Source organism: Pocillopora verrucosa, chromosome 5 (assembly GCF_036669915.1).
Source record: "Pocillopora verrucosa isolate sample1 chromosome 5, ASM3666991v2, whole genome shotgun sequence".
Classification (NCBI taxonomy): Eukaryota; Metazoa; Cnidaria; class Anthozoa; order Scleractinia; family Pocilloporidae; genus Pocillopora; species Pocillopora verrucosa.
Window position 1 is genome coordinate 24764695 of NC_089316.1, and position 17571 is coordinate 24782265.

The 17571-nt window shown below is 36.2% G+C and overlaps 2 pseudogenes; both read left to right on the plus strand.

Annotated features, from left to right (window-relative positions):
* Positions 1-425: 425 nt before the first annotated feature.
* On the plus strand, positions 426-5120 carry LOC136281327 (adhesion G protein-coupled receptor L4-like; annotated as a pseudogene).
* A 1699-nt stretch (positions 5121-6819) lies between these two features.
* Positions 6820-16842, plus strand: LOC131781264 (adhesion G protein-coupled receptor L4-like; annotated as a pseudogene).
* The last annotated feature ends 729 nt before the right edge of the window (positions 16843-17571 follow it).

A 17571-nucleotide genomic window follows, 5' to 3' on the forward strand; every position in this document is an offset into this window, starting at 1 on the left:
GTCTGGAAGAACCTAACGGGGAAAATTTCCTGAGCATTCCATCGGGAAACTTGGACAATGGTTAAAAAAGTTTATTTAAATATTTCGTGTTCCAATATTATTTACTTGTAGATGTATTTAGCTATGTTTTCATTTTAATTTTGTTAGTCGATATAGCGAAATTCACGAAATCGTTTCATCTTTATCGTTTTCTCAGGTTCAGTAGTACTTGGAATGATATACAAAGACCTCCATCAATTATTCATCACTAACCAGACAGAGAACAGTACTACTCTGAACAATTCCAGGTCACCCGGCAATTATAACTATACGTTTATTTTCCATCTTTGTATGCACAAAGACTGATAAATTTTCTTCACACTAGAAACTGAAGGGTTTTTTTTACGTTAGACAATTTATATCTATTTCTCTTCTGTATACTTGAAACGGTGCATTTGAAGTTTAGTGATTCTTACTTTCATCGCTCTGAAATAGGGAAGTCACCTCCATTATTATGGCTGCCACAATAACTCCTCCACCCAAGAAACTTCAGGAAAATATAACTTTGACGTTCAAAAACATTAAGGTAACGAGACTTACGCTGTTCTTTCCTGCCGATTTTGTTATACCCTGTCATTTCTGGTTGAGCAATCTGAAATGAAATTCGCCTATTTTCAGTATGGATGTATTGTTTACGAATTCTAATTTCGCTAGATTTCGATTTATGGTGCAAATTGTGTTTCATTGTTTAATTTATTATTGTTTCATTATTTTAGAATTCAAATAACAAGAAAAAGTGTATGTTCTGGAACATGTTGGATGATAGGTAAATATCATTCGAATGTCCCTCTTTTTTTTTTCCTTTTTTTTTTTTTTTTTTTTTTTCTACTCACTCTTATCATGAGGCTAGCGTTGGGCTAATTAAGTGGGAATAATGTACGATTCATGCTTACCGGCGTCGTCTCAGGTTGATGCGGACACTTATATCTAAATTAAGTCAAGTCGCGAAAATTATCCAGTTAGCTAAATTGTGTTGCCATTTGTTCAAATTTTTTTCACGTAAAGCTCTCCATGCGTGAAGAGCAAAATTTTGAGAACTAGTGAATACAGCAAGTTCTCACAGGAATCATCGTCTAACAAAAACGGATTTTCACACTTTGATAAGTTACATTCATTAAAAGATATGGGGTTCCGTTCGCATGTCTTGTGCACTAAAATCTCATTAGATCGATAAATTATCTATCTTACGTTTCAGTTCCATTGGCTGGTCAGGAGAAGGGTGCTATGTCAAATCTACTGATGCATACCAAACAGAGTGCACCTGCAATCATTTGACTCATCATTTTGCTGCTGTTCTTCTGGACACATCTTCTGGAACAGAGACTGCCGATATATCGGCGGTAAGTGTCACCACAACGCCTGCAACTCCCCTGTACGATAGTATTTGCTGGTACATTCAAACAAATACCTATTGATTTAACATTTAACATTTTAGTTTTAAGGTAGAATAAAACTTGGTTAAGTCGATGTATTAAGATTTGTAAGTCTTTTAAAGTATTGTTTTCATTTATATTTTCACCCATAAAGAATGATGAAAAGAACTTGGAAATTCTCACATACATCGGGCTGACCCTCTCTGTAATTGGGATCTCATTGACGATAATCAGCTATGTTACTCTCACGTGAGTTAAGTAGTTAGAAATTAGAAATTTGTGTTAGTCAAAAAAGTGGACAATTGATCGCAAAAATGTTTCCAAGTATGCTGGGTTCTGTCAAAGGACAGACACGAGTGATACTCAGACCGTACTAACCGTCCTTTGCTCCTTGTTTCCTCATTTCTTTGAGTTTCATGATGACGAGAAGACCTGGAGCCATCTACTGTATTCCTCGAAAAAAAAAAAAAATAATGATACAAAAAAAAAAAAAAGGGGGGGGGGGGGGAACCCGTATCACTAACAATATCCTAGCCCTAACTTCTTAAAAAGAAAGAAAGAGTTATATTTATAAAATAAAGGGAAAAAAAAAAAATCACCTACATCGTAAATAACGAATGTCTCTTTTATTTCTTTTTAAATGTTTTTTTTTTTTTCTTCTCTGGTCTATTTTTTTTCTCGTTTTTCTTTGCGTGCCAGAGACATGAGACGACCTTTATCCCAGATTCGAGTGAGTCTCGTCGCTTCTCTTGGAGCAGGACAAATCATGTTTCTTGCCGGGATTAGAGCGACTGGGAACAAGGCAAGAATTCCGTGGAAATTGAAGTTTTTACAGTCCAAAACTGGGCAGTTTTAAATATTTCGGTTTTTTTTTTTTTTTTTTTTTTTTTACATTTTTACTTTTGTCGAAAATTAGTTTTCTTGTATTTCAGTTAAAAACGGGGTTTATTATGAGCTGTGCTTCCTCTAAATCTTTCTTTTCGATTGGTCAGTCTCCAAAAAGAGTCAGGACGACAGCATTATTAATATTTACGAATCAATCATGTGTCATTGTATATATCATTCAGGCAGATTGCAAAAATCCGTTTTCGTTTTCTATTTTCCCAGGGAAGTTGCGTTACAGTGGCGGCCCTTATGCAGTACTTTTTGATGGCCGCCTTCTGCTGGATGCTGGTCGAGGGAATCTACCTCTACCTGTTTATTGTAAAGGTCTACAACGTTGGCAACAAGTTAAGAATGTGCCATGGAATTTCATGGGGTAAGGTACTCTATGGCTATTAAAATATTTAAACACTTTTATTACCATCCTTTTATGTTGATCTAGTAACCTATGTCCCAGAAGTCCAACTAATTTTAGAAACAGTTCCTTCGAATTCAAGAATACGCGGCCAGGAACATACTCTATCACTTATATTGCGCAGTACATACATTCCTATATAGCTCTGACTAGGGGGTTCAAAAGGTAAATATCTAATGTGGAAAGGTAAATTATGCCCTTGACAGGTGAGAATAAGTTTCAAATCTGATTTTTTGTTTCAATTCTGTAGGCCTTCCCGCGCTCGTCGTTGCCATATCACTGAGTATTGCAGCTGGAAAAGATGGGATCGGAAGTTTTTTGGCTAATAAATAGTTAGGAGAGTTTCATTGTACTGATCTAATGTCATCACACTCAAGTTTCCAGGAACTGATGTAACACAAGTATTTTAGAAAACGAACAACGAACTTGTTACAGCTGAAAAAAATGCACGTATAATTAAAAAAAATGATCCTTTTTCGTTTTTTTTTTTTATGTACCGGCTTATTGTTATTGTTATTGTGTTTTTAAGATGGAAGACAAAAGTTCTGAGCCTTAAGATCGGTTTTGAATCGGATTGTTTAGGCTGTAATTATGGATTCCATCAGTCTATATTCTGTAGAAAAGGCATTCAATTCAATGTGTGGAAAGTCCATATTGGTATTTCAAGTAATCATTTACAATCACATCATCTATTATAGCTTAACCTGTTTTTGTTTTGTTTTGTGTTTTTTCATTAAAGCTGCTGGATGTCTTCTGCCAATGGTCTGATCTGGATATTTATAGTATTTGTCGTGCTGATTGAATTTGTAAGTGAAAATAACCAGGATAATCATTATCGAAACTAAGAAAAACTTTCAAGGGGTTCACATGGGTCTATTTTCTTCTTTTTAAGTTTAACATTCTGATCCTCGGGGCGGGTTATCAAGGAGATGGTGACTATGCAACAAGAAGGACAAACGTAGCGAACAAATAAGGTATGGTCTTCTCCATAGAAGGAAATCCGGCTTCCGGAATGTTGGGTCTTGGAATCAGCTCCTTCTCTAGAAAACAACAATCTGGAATCCAACCTTTTCAAAAATCTACCGAGGAAGAGTCCGAAGTCCGAAAAGGAACAATGAGAAACCATCTTGATAGAATTTCTACCTAATAGAGCTTTTTCATCAACAATCACATCATCAAAAGTCCCTTTTGCTCTTTTTTTTGTTATTGTTGTTGTTTTTTTATTTGTTTTTGTTTTATCCAGACTTGGTGTGAAGGCATGCATGCATAGTTATGATTCCTCTGCTGGGAATCTCGTGGTTATTTGGGTTATTGGCACCCTTACACAAAGCTTTCGCCTACATCTTCACGATCCTCAACTCTTCACAGGTGAGATGTAGATAAAAATGTCTGTGGAGATCAAAACGTTATATTCTGTCAGATGCACAGTCCCGGAACCTTGGGATGGTGTTATGTTGAACTCATTACTCTGCCAACTCAGTGGTTTAAAAACTGTGTAAATCTCGTGAAAATCATAATCAAATCATCATCGTCATGATTTAAAAAAAAAAACTTCTCACATCCCATTAATTCAACAGGGTTTCGTGATCTTTCTTCTTCACTGCGTGTGAGGAACAGCGAGGTCAGTTTTCGCTTAAAATTGCATCACAAGGTCCGGTCTTACATCGGTTTTTGAAATTACTGAGAAATAGGAAGGAAGTTAATTTAAATGTCATTTCAAAGAAATTAAGCCCTAGTTCAAAGGGCTCGTGCATAGAAACAGACTAACTGGAAAGCAAAAGCAACAGGACAAACGGAAGAACTATAGGACCAAAATTATCATTGTACTCACATGTTCTCTAGGGTATGGAGCTCCACAAGTGCGCAGGAGCTCCGCTGTTAAACAAATTTTCGTGGCTGAGGATGAGGGTGGGGGAAGAAAAAAAGAAAGGACATGGATTCCAGATCAAGAGTCAGAATATAAATTTAATGTTGATTATATTTCCTAGAGAGAGAAAATAAAAAAAAATTATACGACATTTTTTACATTTTATGTCGATACAGGTGCAGATTAACTCCAGGTGCTGAATGACGTCTAATTTAGTTGTGACTTGTGAGAATTGGCTGCTGTTGAAAGCCTGTACATCACAAAGTCGAGGAAAAAAAAAGAGTACGACTTACAAACTCCTTGAATGCAAAAATGTGCTAATTTAACTTGCAATTTACAGGTAAGAGCTCGTTTGAGAAGAAGGATTCAGGCCATCTTTCCAGCAATGGATGTTGGAACTAGCACTAAACGAACATCCGTAATGCCCTCAGAAGTAAATGAGGATTCCACAGCCATTGCTGCGCCGAGAAAAATAAAGGTTCACCCACTGAGTGACGGCGAAAAAAAAAAAACTAAAAGAGTCTCGAACAAAACCTCTATGTAGTTGCCGATATGTTACATTGTACATAACAACTATACTTCGTAGTGCGGTATATAAGCAAGATATTGTAAGTAAGGAATCCGTCGCGTCAGCTAATTATTCAATATAATATCAGAATAGAACTCTTACATAAAGGCCACGAAAAAAAAAAAAAAAAAAAAAAAACAAAAAAACAAAACGATTAGTCAGGGAAGTAAGTAAGTCGCTCTCTCTAGTGACGAGAGTCCTAATTTGTTTCAAGTTTTTTCAGCTGCTAATACTAAACCTTAAGTTGGTTTGTTAGTGCATTGTCTGTGATTTGAGACCAGAGCCCGGTTTCTATACAAGAAACTATTGAACGTTGAGGTTTTGATCTGCTATTTGTAGATGCATATGCATTTTGAATTAATTTCTGCTAACTCATGATTACCAAACGTAAAGCATTTCATGTTCTTAGAAAGTTAATTTAATTGATGAATCCATGGTATGACATTTGCATCTGCTTTTAAAAAGATGGAAACGGCCAACATTTAAAGCTTGTAATTAAAGCTCTCCGTGGAGATTGAGACCATATTAATCTTAGCATGTCTCTTTACAGCGTAGGTCTGTTAAAAAGAAAAAAAAAAAAAAAAAAACTTTTGGCATCCCCCCCCCCCCCCCCCCCTAAAAAAACAAGCAAAGTTGAGGCTTTGTAATTTGGTCGATATAGTCTCTTAACATCGCCTTAGGGGTTACTGTACTGCCTTCGCTCTGCAAAGCACTACAGGGATAGGATAAAGGACAGAGTGTTAAGACTTCCCGTGGCTACGCATGCCTGGGCCATCTAAGGACTTGGCGTAGCCTGGCTGCCTAAAGCAGTTTAGCTCCAACCAATTTTGTTTCCTTTTTTTTTTTTTTTTTTTTTTTTTTCGTGCATTTTGGACTGTCTGTCTCTTGTTATCACCTTTTAATAAAACAAAAACGAAAGAAATTTGGACGAGAGACATTCAAAGAACCCAATACTTTTCCACTCGAGAGACTGATAAAGCAATACCAATTATCTACTTACTACATATTTTGCCTCCGCTGAACATAAGCTGATAACGGCAAGTAAATTAATCTTCCAAAAAAACATTATGTGTTTGCGTGACAAGCATTTGGCATTTTAATTAATTACCATTTCAATCATACTGCCTCAGGTCATTGACATAAAGACCCTGTCAGCTTTCAACTGAAAACAAAACACAGAATGGTAGAATTAGAATATATTAGGTATCTTTTCTTCACCGCGTCTGTATTGTATTCTGTTTGATTAATAGCCGGATACCCGATAGTCACAAGAACAAATTCCAGTTTGATTTGCATGAGAAAACTGAAAATAACACTGAATCTAAATTAAATGCCATATTATGGAAAACCATATCTTTTTATAACTATTTCATTATAGTGTAGGGCGATATATAGTCTATCCATAATCATAATCATCCACCTGTTTTTGTCTGTAATTATGACAATGTGACAGTAGAGATGTTATTATGAATCTACGAGCTGAAAAGCTAATTCCTTTTAGGCCATGAGGGGAAAGGGTTCGCACTCAAATCGTTTATAGTCTCACTCTGCACTAAGTGAGATTTTCACCAAATCATCATTTTAACATCGCTGTGTAGGGCCCTAAGTGAAGCAGTCTGAATAAGTGCTCTTCGCGAGGCAAATTCGCCGCTCTCAATATTCTCATCGATAATTTGGATCCTTGAATGTTAAAGAAGAAGAACCCCCTCTTCTGGACGAAACCTTTCGACGAAATGCTTTTGCATGGAATCTTAATCATTTTTGGTAAGTACTTATATGAAACCAATTCGCTGTAGTCAAGCAGTTTAACTAGCTTCCTGTTATGTTTTCCTCCTGATACCATCACAATATGTTTCCCAAATTTTTTTGATGCAATTGATCGACGTGAAGTCTGGAACGAAAAAAGAAAAAGGAGGAGATGAAAACAATTTTGAAAGCCGAGAGCTTTTTTTTTTTTTAATTCTCCAGATTGTTCCCTTTGTCATATCATAGCTATAGCTAAATCGAAAGACAAACACGATGTAATTTAGGTGGCGAAACCGGAACACAAGAGATACCCCCTTTCCTAAAATTCTTGCCCAAACGTTTTGATTTTCTCTGACCTATTTTTATTTTCCACGCGGACATTGAGCACGACCGTCTTATATTCATTTCCTTTCTTGTAGTAAACGTAGTTGTTCGTTAGAGAGGTGGTGACAATGGAACGGCTTTCTCTATTTAAGCAGATGTACTTTTTAGACCGTTCTATTGATTTAAGCGCTCTCTTACGACGGAAGCCTTTCAAGCAATAATTAGACCAGAAAACAGAAATCGATCTGAAATGTTTCAAATATATGAGTCATTATAGTAATAAGTTACGAGAATTGTGCTAGGTTTTTTTTTTTTTTTTTTTTCTGGGCGACTCTCAAGAAAAACTCTACCGATGTCCCGGTATAGTTTACATAACAGGAACACTGAATTCTGACGGAAAAATAGGCATCACAGGGCCCTATAAGTTATCAAGGCCTCTTCAGGGTCTCATGCTTCACTGGGTAAAGCTTACGATACTGTTACATTTTCTTTTAGTTATCTAGTTAGAGGCATCTCTGAAAATTCCACCTTGTGTCCATTGCTATAGATGCTTTGTTTTATATACAAAAAATAAATAATAATAATAATAATAATAATTAAAAAATTTAAACATTTCCAATTTTTTTTTTATTTTGACATGAGGATTCAAACTCGGCACAATTCCTTTGACTAGTTAATCTCTCACTTCATGTTCGTTTTAAAAGATCCTTCGACCACAAACATTGCGCGCTTATTCCGCTATTTTTATGCTATCTAAACTCGTGAAATTTTCATTGTGGTCTCTATCATCCAACCGCATCAGAGCGATTTAGATATATTAAGGTCTTAGATGGTTGTGGCAGTCTTCTGAAATTATGAGTTGTTTATTCTAGACACATATTATTTTAGTTTCTCGCAATTTCCTCGAGGAAACTTCTTGTATCTGGAACCGTCGATGGCTTCTCGCGTTCCTTCACTTGAAAGGCTTAAAGCCACGGAGAGAACGAAATGGATTTTACTTTAAAGGCCACCTTCTACCTGTGGAATGGCGGGAAGTCTTGGCTAAAAGGTTCAACTAAGAGCCAATTTGTAGAGATTTTTGCATCAAAGCGTCGACAAACTCCGCGCGAGGAGGTGCGGGACACAAGAAGCAAATGACGAGTCAAAAAAGTATTACTACTGCCATTCGCAAGCGATTTTAAACTTCTGCCCTCAGGGTAGCTCTGACCAGGATATGTTTTAATGACTTTCCTTTCCAATGTGATTAAGTGCGTTGGTTTTTAATAAGGTGTCATTTTCTCCACATTGGCGTCAAATACTTCCATTCCCTTCTTTACGTATATTTTGAAACTCTGTACGTTTCCACCACAAGTGAAGGGTGTCAGATTTGTTTTTAGGGTGCGTAACGCTCCTCCCTCTACAAATCCTCCTCCGACGACTGGTAAAGCACGACACTTGCAAGGCGTTGAGTGAAATGCGAACAATTTTATGAGCAGTTACCCCTATATGGTTGACTAGGTAGTCTTACGTCTCCTTCAGGTATCTTATTATCTAAGTACTTGTTTTTCTATTGATTCCCCCCCGACCCCCTCCCGTCTCCACCCCTCAATCATTTCTTTTGGTTTTGTCTTTATTTCAGGTGCTATGACTGTGCCAACTTCAGCACGAGGTATGTATTGTTTTGCTTTAAAAAAAAAAAAAAAAAAAATTAGAAAATTATCATAAGGTTCAACATTGTTCAACTTTATCCTCTGTCGTCAGAGGTTATACACTATATTATATCTTGCCAGATAAAAATCATAAAATGTGACCTAGTCCAAAAGATCACTGATTTGTCATTGCTGGTAATTATTCCTACGAAATAGGGGGGACAAGTAAACAAAGGGAGGTTTCGGTCTATAAACTTTAAAAAGTGGCATCAAACTCAAAGCGGGCCCATCTTAAACAATTCAGAGAAAATTCAGAAAAAGCTTAGGGTTCTGAAAACCCTAGTTATCTCTAGCTGGGGTGGAATTCGAGTAGTAAAAGGAAAAAAAATCAAGTGAAAAGAAAGTTCAATCAAGTAAATTTACTTACGGAAAAACTAATTTAACAAAAATATAAAAAGTATGTGAACGAACGAGGAACAGCATTGACATTTAAAAATGTCTCCATTTAATGTTTTCGTATCTAACGCAGATGGGCATTGCTCCCGCCCTGATGAAACACTCGGACCCAGAGCTGAACGGTTCAGACTGTCAGCAATATGTTAGAGAAATGTCTCGGTACTGGCATAGGATGAAATGTGGCAATGAAACACCTGCATCTATTGACGAAACCTGTTGTCACTCTTGGTGTGAGCAGCTGACCTCCTGTTTCAGTCAGTTGCCTCCTTGGAAAAAAGACTGTGTTAGAATGTGGAGGTGTAGGAAAAAACCTCGCAAACAGATTTCGATTATATTGACAAATACAACAGACTCGTCGTATTTGGGCAGAATCAAAGTGAAACAGTGCTGGGCGAAGAAACCGAATTTTCCCGCCATTAAGATAACACCATCAAGCGAAGTACGTGTATTTGATTTTCTTGTAACATTTTTAGTGCCTGTTGTTGTTGTACTTTATTTTCACCCTTTAGAGAGTGTAGAAACCAATCCCACTCTTAGCCCCAGTCGGCGCAGCTATCAATACAAGTTCGACTTTCAAGCAAATAAGAGGAGTGAGCTCTAGTAGAAATTAATGTCGTGGCGAGTACGTTTTCCAGTATTTCCTATGTTATTCATATTTTCTATTTATAATCTTGTAATCGGTTATTCCATTCTTAATCCATTAGTATAGGTAATCACATGATTTCGAGTGCAATTTGGAATAAATAAGCAAGAGTAAATTCTCTTAAAGACAAACAGAATTTGTGGTCTTTGAAAAAATTAACAAGTGCTTGTTTATTCCAAATTGCACGAGAAAAATCATGTGATTACGCGTTAATAATATACATGGAAAAATACGAGATGGCTTATCATAATTAAAATATAAGCAGAGCGCGCGCATCAAGTGCAAAAAAAAAAATAATTTATTCAAACCGTGCCTTCGGTCAAAACAACCCGTAGGATCAAAACAATAATAGGCAATGATATCTTCCCCTTTTTTGAGGTGCAAGAAAGTTCAAAGTCCGACTAAACAGTTCAAGGAATAGTTCAGTCTGTGTCCGAAGCACTTTCGATGAAATGGAATCATCGTTTCCGAGGTTTAACTATGACTGTTTTTAATTTCGGCGTTGGATCGCTCGAGCAAAGTGTTAAGCTGGGTCGGCTCGTAATTTTCGATTTCCTTGGCAATTACCTTCTCTAAACACCACTTTTTCCAAACTGACAACCAAAGAGCAGTGCTTTTTATAGTGTTTTCGTTGTTTAAGCTGTTTTTCAGCTGCGGTGGCGAAAGAAAACCTACTTAAAACGCCGGCCATTGTTTCGCTCGCAAATTTTCAAATTTTCAGATTTTGTTGCGCCATCCAAGGAAATTTGATTAGCTATCTGTGAGTTTCTTTGATTATTGACCAATCATAATGTCTGATTTGTTTCTTTCTTTGCACTGAATTAACCCTCTTCTGCACTGAATTAACTCTCTTCTGCACTGAATTACCTGAAAACTGCATTTATCTTAACCAATCAGAACTGAGTAATTTTTCCATGTATATTATTTCGTAATACTTTGCTTAGAAACCATGGCAATAACGTGTAAATAGAAGACTTCGACGTCAGGAAATTAAAACTCCCCTTAAGTTTATTGCTGGTGCCTTGGTTAAAGAAAGCTTTTCCACAGACTGTGTCGCCCAGAGTTTATCAATTCCTTTAACAGTTAGGCTATATGAAGGACATATCTAAACCAACGACTATTACCTTATTGAGACTTTTTTTCGCCTTCTCAGTTTTCAAACAAGAAACTTGTTGACACCATCCTAAAGGAATTGATTGACTCTTCTGGAAATGATGTAAATCAAGAAAAATGGGAACGCACTTTCCTCACTGTCACCAATTTGGAGGAGTTCATTGGGAATTATGCTCAAAATCACCTAAATCAAACCGTACCTAAGATGAACATCAGTAGTAAACATGCAGGTAAGTGGATCTTAAAAGCTGATTTGGAAGTCAGCTCTTGATTTCTAATTCAGAGTTCAGGATGAATACATGCATCATTCGTGGCAGATTTTAGAAACGTTTGCTAACGCTACTACTTATTCGACGTTTTTGGTATAAGCTTTGTCTGTAGCAACCCTCCATCGAATCATTTTCGCGACACCTGAAATGTGTTGGACCTCTTTTAAGGCAGTTTATAACAGCGAATTCCTATGGCTCATCAGTTGTCTCTGATTCCAAGAATTCGTTCTATTTTATATATATATGTTCTTCAATATCGTCATACATATGAAGTCATAAACAGGGGAAAATGAATAAATAAATTAAGAATATAAAAATAAGAAACCATTCGAATTCATTCCAGTGATATGTTTATGGATTTAAAAATGATCACCAGCACTTTATCTGACAATTGAATGGAGAACGCTCCTTCGACTGATGATCCCTGCAAACTACTTGCATTTACTACTTCTAAGTGATGGTTCTTCAGTCTTTAAGTCCTAAAACTTTTGAGGACGATAACTTGTTTATTTTGGCCCTCACGTAAAATAAGTCGCTGTTTTGCAATTAGATATTTTGGTCAGGAAGATTTTCACGAAAATGAGACTGGAGTACAACTTGATGATGATAAAGGAGAAAACTACGTCAGCCTTCCTGTTACAGGCTTCGATAACGGTTTGAGAACTATCTTTTTTTCACTTTTTTTTTAGCATAGAAAAATTATATATTTTTTCTCGTATTATTCAAATTATTTTAGCGATTATCTGTGTTCTTGGTTAAAAAGGGGACTGGGTTTCAAATACTACTAGACATTGAAGGTGAATGGCTGATATCTTAAGCTGGTTGTTTTGGTTTTCTTTTATTTCATTTTCAGTTCATTTCTCCTTTGGTCGAAATGTTTTACTCTCATAACAAGGCTGGGCATACCAATGAAACATGCCATAAACGCGCAAGGTTTTAAACCGTGATAACTTGTACTTTTTCTAAAAACTCTCGAAGAAGTAATACAATTGTTTCTATTATTTTCATCTTAGGATCAGTTGTACTTTGTGTCATTTACAAAGATCTCCATGAAGTATTCCAAACCGACTCTACTCCTCTCAATAGATTCAGGTTTGCTAAAACTTAGTATTGCATTTCGTATCTTTATTTCAAATTAATCTATTTTGGTTTGCTGATAACCTACGAAGGGAATGTTAATAAAAAGAGAAACATCTTCGACCTCAGTTTGAATTTCCCCTTTGTTTTTGTTTCTTTTGTTTTGATTCTCTTTTGCTATCTTTTTATTAATTTCTCTTTTTGTCCTTTGTCGGTCCGTTTGTTTGTTTGATTGGTTTTCTTTTTTCTTTTTTTTTTTTTTTTTCATTTTTTTTTTCTTGTTTATTTGTCTTTTGTTATTCAACAGTAATATCTTGTCTGCAACGATATGGCCGAGGAACAACACTTTCAGAAAGAATGTTACACTGAAATTTAAAAACCTAGCGGTAAGATACAATTAATCAAGAGAGAGCTCCATCTGCATTCGTAACACTATAAAGAAATTTACCCAGCGCTGATATTTCTGGAAAATTCAAGCCAAAATTTATACTTCCTTTTGCATCCCTTTGATCCATTTTTGTCTCGCTACATATTTTTGCTGTTGTTTGTTGCTGTTGTTGTGTTGTTGTTATCGTGTTATCGTGTATGTTGTTGATTTCGTTTGTTTGGTTTTGCTTTTTGCTTTACTTTTGTTATTCCGGTTTTTTTTTTTTTTTTTTTTTTTTTTGTTTTGATTTGATTAGATTAGATTTGTCTTTTTTCCTTATTATTACAATCATTATTATCAATGTTATCATCATCATCATCGCTATTCTTTTTTTATTATTATTATTATTATTATTATTATTATTACTATTATTATCATTATTAGTGTTGGGGGGGGGGGGGGGGGGGAAAGGGTTTTAAAAAAAAGCCGGTGAGAGCACTCCCAACTCCACATTAGCCACCAAGTCGCTGCACTACGTAATACTAACAGTACTTTACGGTTTCGGTTTCAGGACGCGCCGGATGGAAGTTGCGTGCGTGTTTTGGAATACTTCGGAAAACAGGTAAACAGCTTTGAATGAATTGATGACATCGTTCACTTCAAATAATAAATTTGCTTAAGGACTTTGCTTTTATGCACTGGTACATCACATTGTGTGTTCACCTCTTACTCCTTCTTTCTCTTACTCATTCTTTTTCTCCTTCTCAGGCTTCCGCGTGTTAATGTCTATAAAACTGGCTATTGTTTTGTTTCTTATGTTCATTGACTGACTGCTTTTGACTGCTTTTTAACTGTTTTCTGGTGTAATTCTAGCTGGTCCAGACAAGGGTGTCTCCTGCTATCGAAGAACGAGTCTTACACCGAGTGTAGTTGCAATCATTTGACTCACTTTGCCGTTCTTATGCAGTTTGACAGGGGAACTAGCGATAACGGTTTAACTAAGGTAAGAATATTGCTAAGCATACATGCATTGATTTCAGAAGGCACTAAGACTAGATAGCATTGGTGTGGCACTTTTTCATAAATTTGCATTAATCCAGGTATATGATGTGTGGCACTCTTCCGTTACAAGTATTGAATCACTGTTTTTGTATTCATTTCTAAGACGGACGAAAAAAGCGCTGGAAATTCTCACATATGTGGGCTTGTCTTTTTCTCTGGTTGGAATCACTTTAAATCAATCATCAGTTATACTGTTCTTACGTAAGTACATGACATAGTTACACGCAAGCATTCCAAAGCAAGCCGAGAATATAGACTCAACAAGAAATGATATCAGTTTAAATGTGCATAGCTAAGATTCCTTAATAAAGTTTTCTAAGGCTTTGTAGCAGCCGAGTCGAATCATAAAATAAAAATATAACCAGGCTTTGTATAAAATGAGGATAGAACTGATGTAGAATAAAATCAGTCATTTGCTTTTGATTAGAGACATGAGGGGGCCCTTATCTCAGATTCGAGTGAGTCTAGTCGCTTCACTTGGCGCAGGTCAACTTTTCTTCCTAGCCGGAAGTGGTGCTGTTGAGAACAAGGTGAGATATTATATCAAACGAGAAGACAAGAATCTCTTTCGGTAAATCTTTATGACTTTCAACCGACTCTTAGCTCAAATTTTTCATTCCTGTGCAGTCTGCCTGTGTTACAGTAGCAGCTTTTGTTCAATATTTCCTAATGGCCGCTTTCTGCTGGATGTTGATCGAGGGAGTTTATCTCTACCTGTTTGTTGTAAAAAGTTTACCACATCAACGACAAGATGAAGGTTTCACATGGATTTTCATGGGGTAACTATTAATTAAAAACCCATTCTCTCTTTGATAATCTTTTGAAAAGTAAAAGATGAAGATTGCCATCAGCATCTTAGACATCATCATCATCATTTGACTCTGTTGTCCCTTCGAATTTCGAATCCACAGGTCTACCCGCTCTCGTCGTTTCCATATCGCTGGGCATTGCAGTAGGAACCGGGCCGGGGATTAAAAGCTATATCAGCGAGAAGTTGTAAGAAAGAAATAAATGATTTTTTTGTCAAGCGATTTCTGTCACGAATCCTGTTTTTTTTTTTTTTTTTTGTTTTTTTTTTTTTTTTTTTTTTTTTGTTTGCTTGTTTTCATTGTTTTAAATTTTTGTTTTTGTTTAAAGGTTGGCTTGTTTTTGTTGTTTTGTTATTTCTTTGTTGTTTTCAGTTGTAATCAAACATGGAAAGTACTGCGTACATGCATGGGCAAAAAAAAATAATTAATTGATAAATTATCAAAGTTTCGCATAATTAATTTTTATTCAGCTGCTGGATGTCATCCTCTAACGGCATGATCATGATATTTGTTGTATTCGTTGTGCTGATTGAGTTGGTAAGTTAAATTCCTAAAGATTTTTTTTTCATTTTCATCTTTCACGCTTTGCTTTCAGGTCTCTTTGCATCGTGAGCATTTTCCCCGCCGCTCTTTTTAACCTCTTTGACTCTGTTCAATAGTTTTCAACAAAACATGAAATATGAAGGATACATTTTGCTTGAGGTGACCCTATCGTTGGGAGATGCCGTCAGCGGTTACTGTGCAAGGTTTTTAGGTTGAAAGTCCTGGTTCAGTCTCTACTGGTTACTGTGTTTTTTAGGTTGAAAGTTTTGCGTTCACAATGATTTTAGCCATCTCCTCCCAGCTGTATATAAATATTTACTAACGAATGGTCAAGGACACCTGAAAAATGTCTTGCGGAATGCTGGGGAAGGGGAAGGGTTAAATTTTTGACGACCATCCGCTAAGGCAAATAGGACCACTTAGCTCAAGTGCAAACTCCTGTTTCCTTTATAAAGTTTGATTGTTTTTAGATTTTGTTTTTTTTTTTTTTTTTTTTTTTTCATTCTTATCACTTTTTTCAGTTAAACACATTGATACTGGTGCGAGTTATCAAGGAAATGACGATAATGCAGCATGTAAAAGACAAAGTCAGCGAACAAATAAGGTAAGTATTTCAGTGGCGCCAGTGGTAGATTCATATAAGTCATTAGCCTCATACTTTGCTGCCTTATACGACTAATGTCAACTCAAACAACAATGGTAAAAGCAAATTATCTTGATTTTCTTTTTTTTTCCTGATTTTATAGGCTTGGTGTCAGGGCATGCGTGGTGATGATTCCTTTGCTAGGGATCACGTGGCTATTTGGTCTTCTTTTGCCCCTGCATAAAGCGTTTGTGTACATTTTCACAATTTTCAACTCTACTCAGGTAAAATAAATACAGCTTTTAGGGATGAAATCCGTGCTCATACGATACCAACGTAAAAGCAAATTCTACAGCAAGTTGTACTACCCCTTCCTTACAAGTTACCAGGTGGTAAACTTAGTGTAATACAGAGACAAAGTAGAGAACTTGTGATTAATAGCAGTAAAGGTTTGGACATTTTTGCTGCCCAGTAACGTTTAATACTGAGAGGTTTAGGGTTGGGGGGGGGGGGGGCTTGTATGAAAGCACTTTGAATCTACTAAAGGCGTTAATGGGAATTCTGAAATTGCGATTTAACAGGGCCTCTTAATATCCTCCTTTACTGTGTGAGAAATCCAGAGGTATGTTATCAAATGTTGTTTTAAGTCTCTTTGTAAACTCTAGTTTTTTGCTCAGAGTTTTACTTGGCAAGGCTTCCACTTTGAAATAAGAAATTAAATTCGATGGTTGTATGTATGCGAAGCGCATAGAGTTGTACAGTTCTTGAGATCGTTTTGATATCAACTTATTATTCATGCAGATTAGATCTCGCTTCAAAAGAAGGATAAACGCTGTCAACCCAACTGCAGATGAAGTAACAGGCGTTAAGCGAGCTTCGCAAGTAAATGAAACAATCAGCGTGATACTGCCAAGGAAATTGAATGTCAGCCTCCTAATAACCATGAAAGTGGCATTGGAATCTCTGAGATCTGATTCGTCATCGTAGTGTTGTTCCTTAGCTTAAATCTGTGTATATCTTAAATTAAGAAAATTTTAGGTAAGGATAACCAGCTTCAGAAGGCTCTGACAGCTTTGTATCGATCCGAAAAGTAATAAAAAAGAACGTCTCAAGTAATCGGTATTTAAGGTTTCCTCCTTGTGGAAAAAAGAGCATTGGATATAGTTGTGTTTAGAAGGTCTACATCCAAGGCATCAGTTTACAGGGTAATGAAACTATCATAAGCCACCACAAATTGTACGGCCCTCACCAAAAGGAAAACACGTTATGCATACCAATGATATTATTACTCTCAATAGAGACAAGGGTTTAAAAAAAAAAAACAAACAAACAAACAAAAAACTATGAATAGTTTTTTTCTTGGCAGTCTCGCTTTTACCTGTGTAGTTGTTTGAGAATTTTTCCCTCGGGAGTGGCGGTTGAGAAATATCTCTTCATTGACTCTATGAGTCTCCACTCTGATAAGTCCGTTCCTCCTGAAACACACGATAGCTTGAGAGTTGAGCATCGGACTTTGAATTTTGATAATGCAACTTAATCCATTCAAAAAGCTTTCTCAATTTGTCACATGTCAAAAAAAAAAACTTTATTTACTTCCTCATTTAAAAATACATGATTAATAACATTTTAAGGAGCGTGTAATGCCTCGATCGAATCTTTTCGCGGAATAACAGAAAGAAATTTCAAATAATCTCGATTTAAGCCTTTTGTTATTAACAAATGAACAATCAACCCTCTTTACGTTTGTTATTCTCGTGGTTTTTAATTTTACTTGTTAAAATACCAACAAAAGCAACAACAGTGCTAA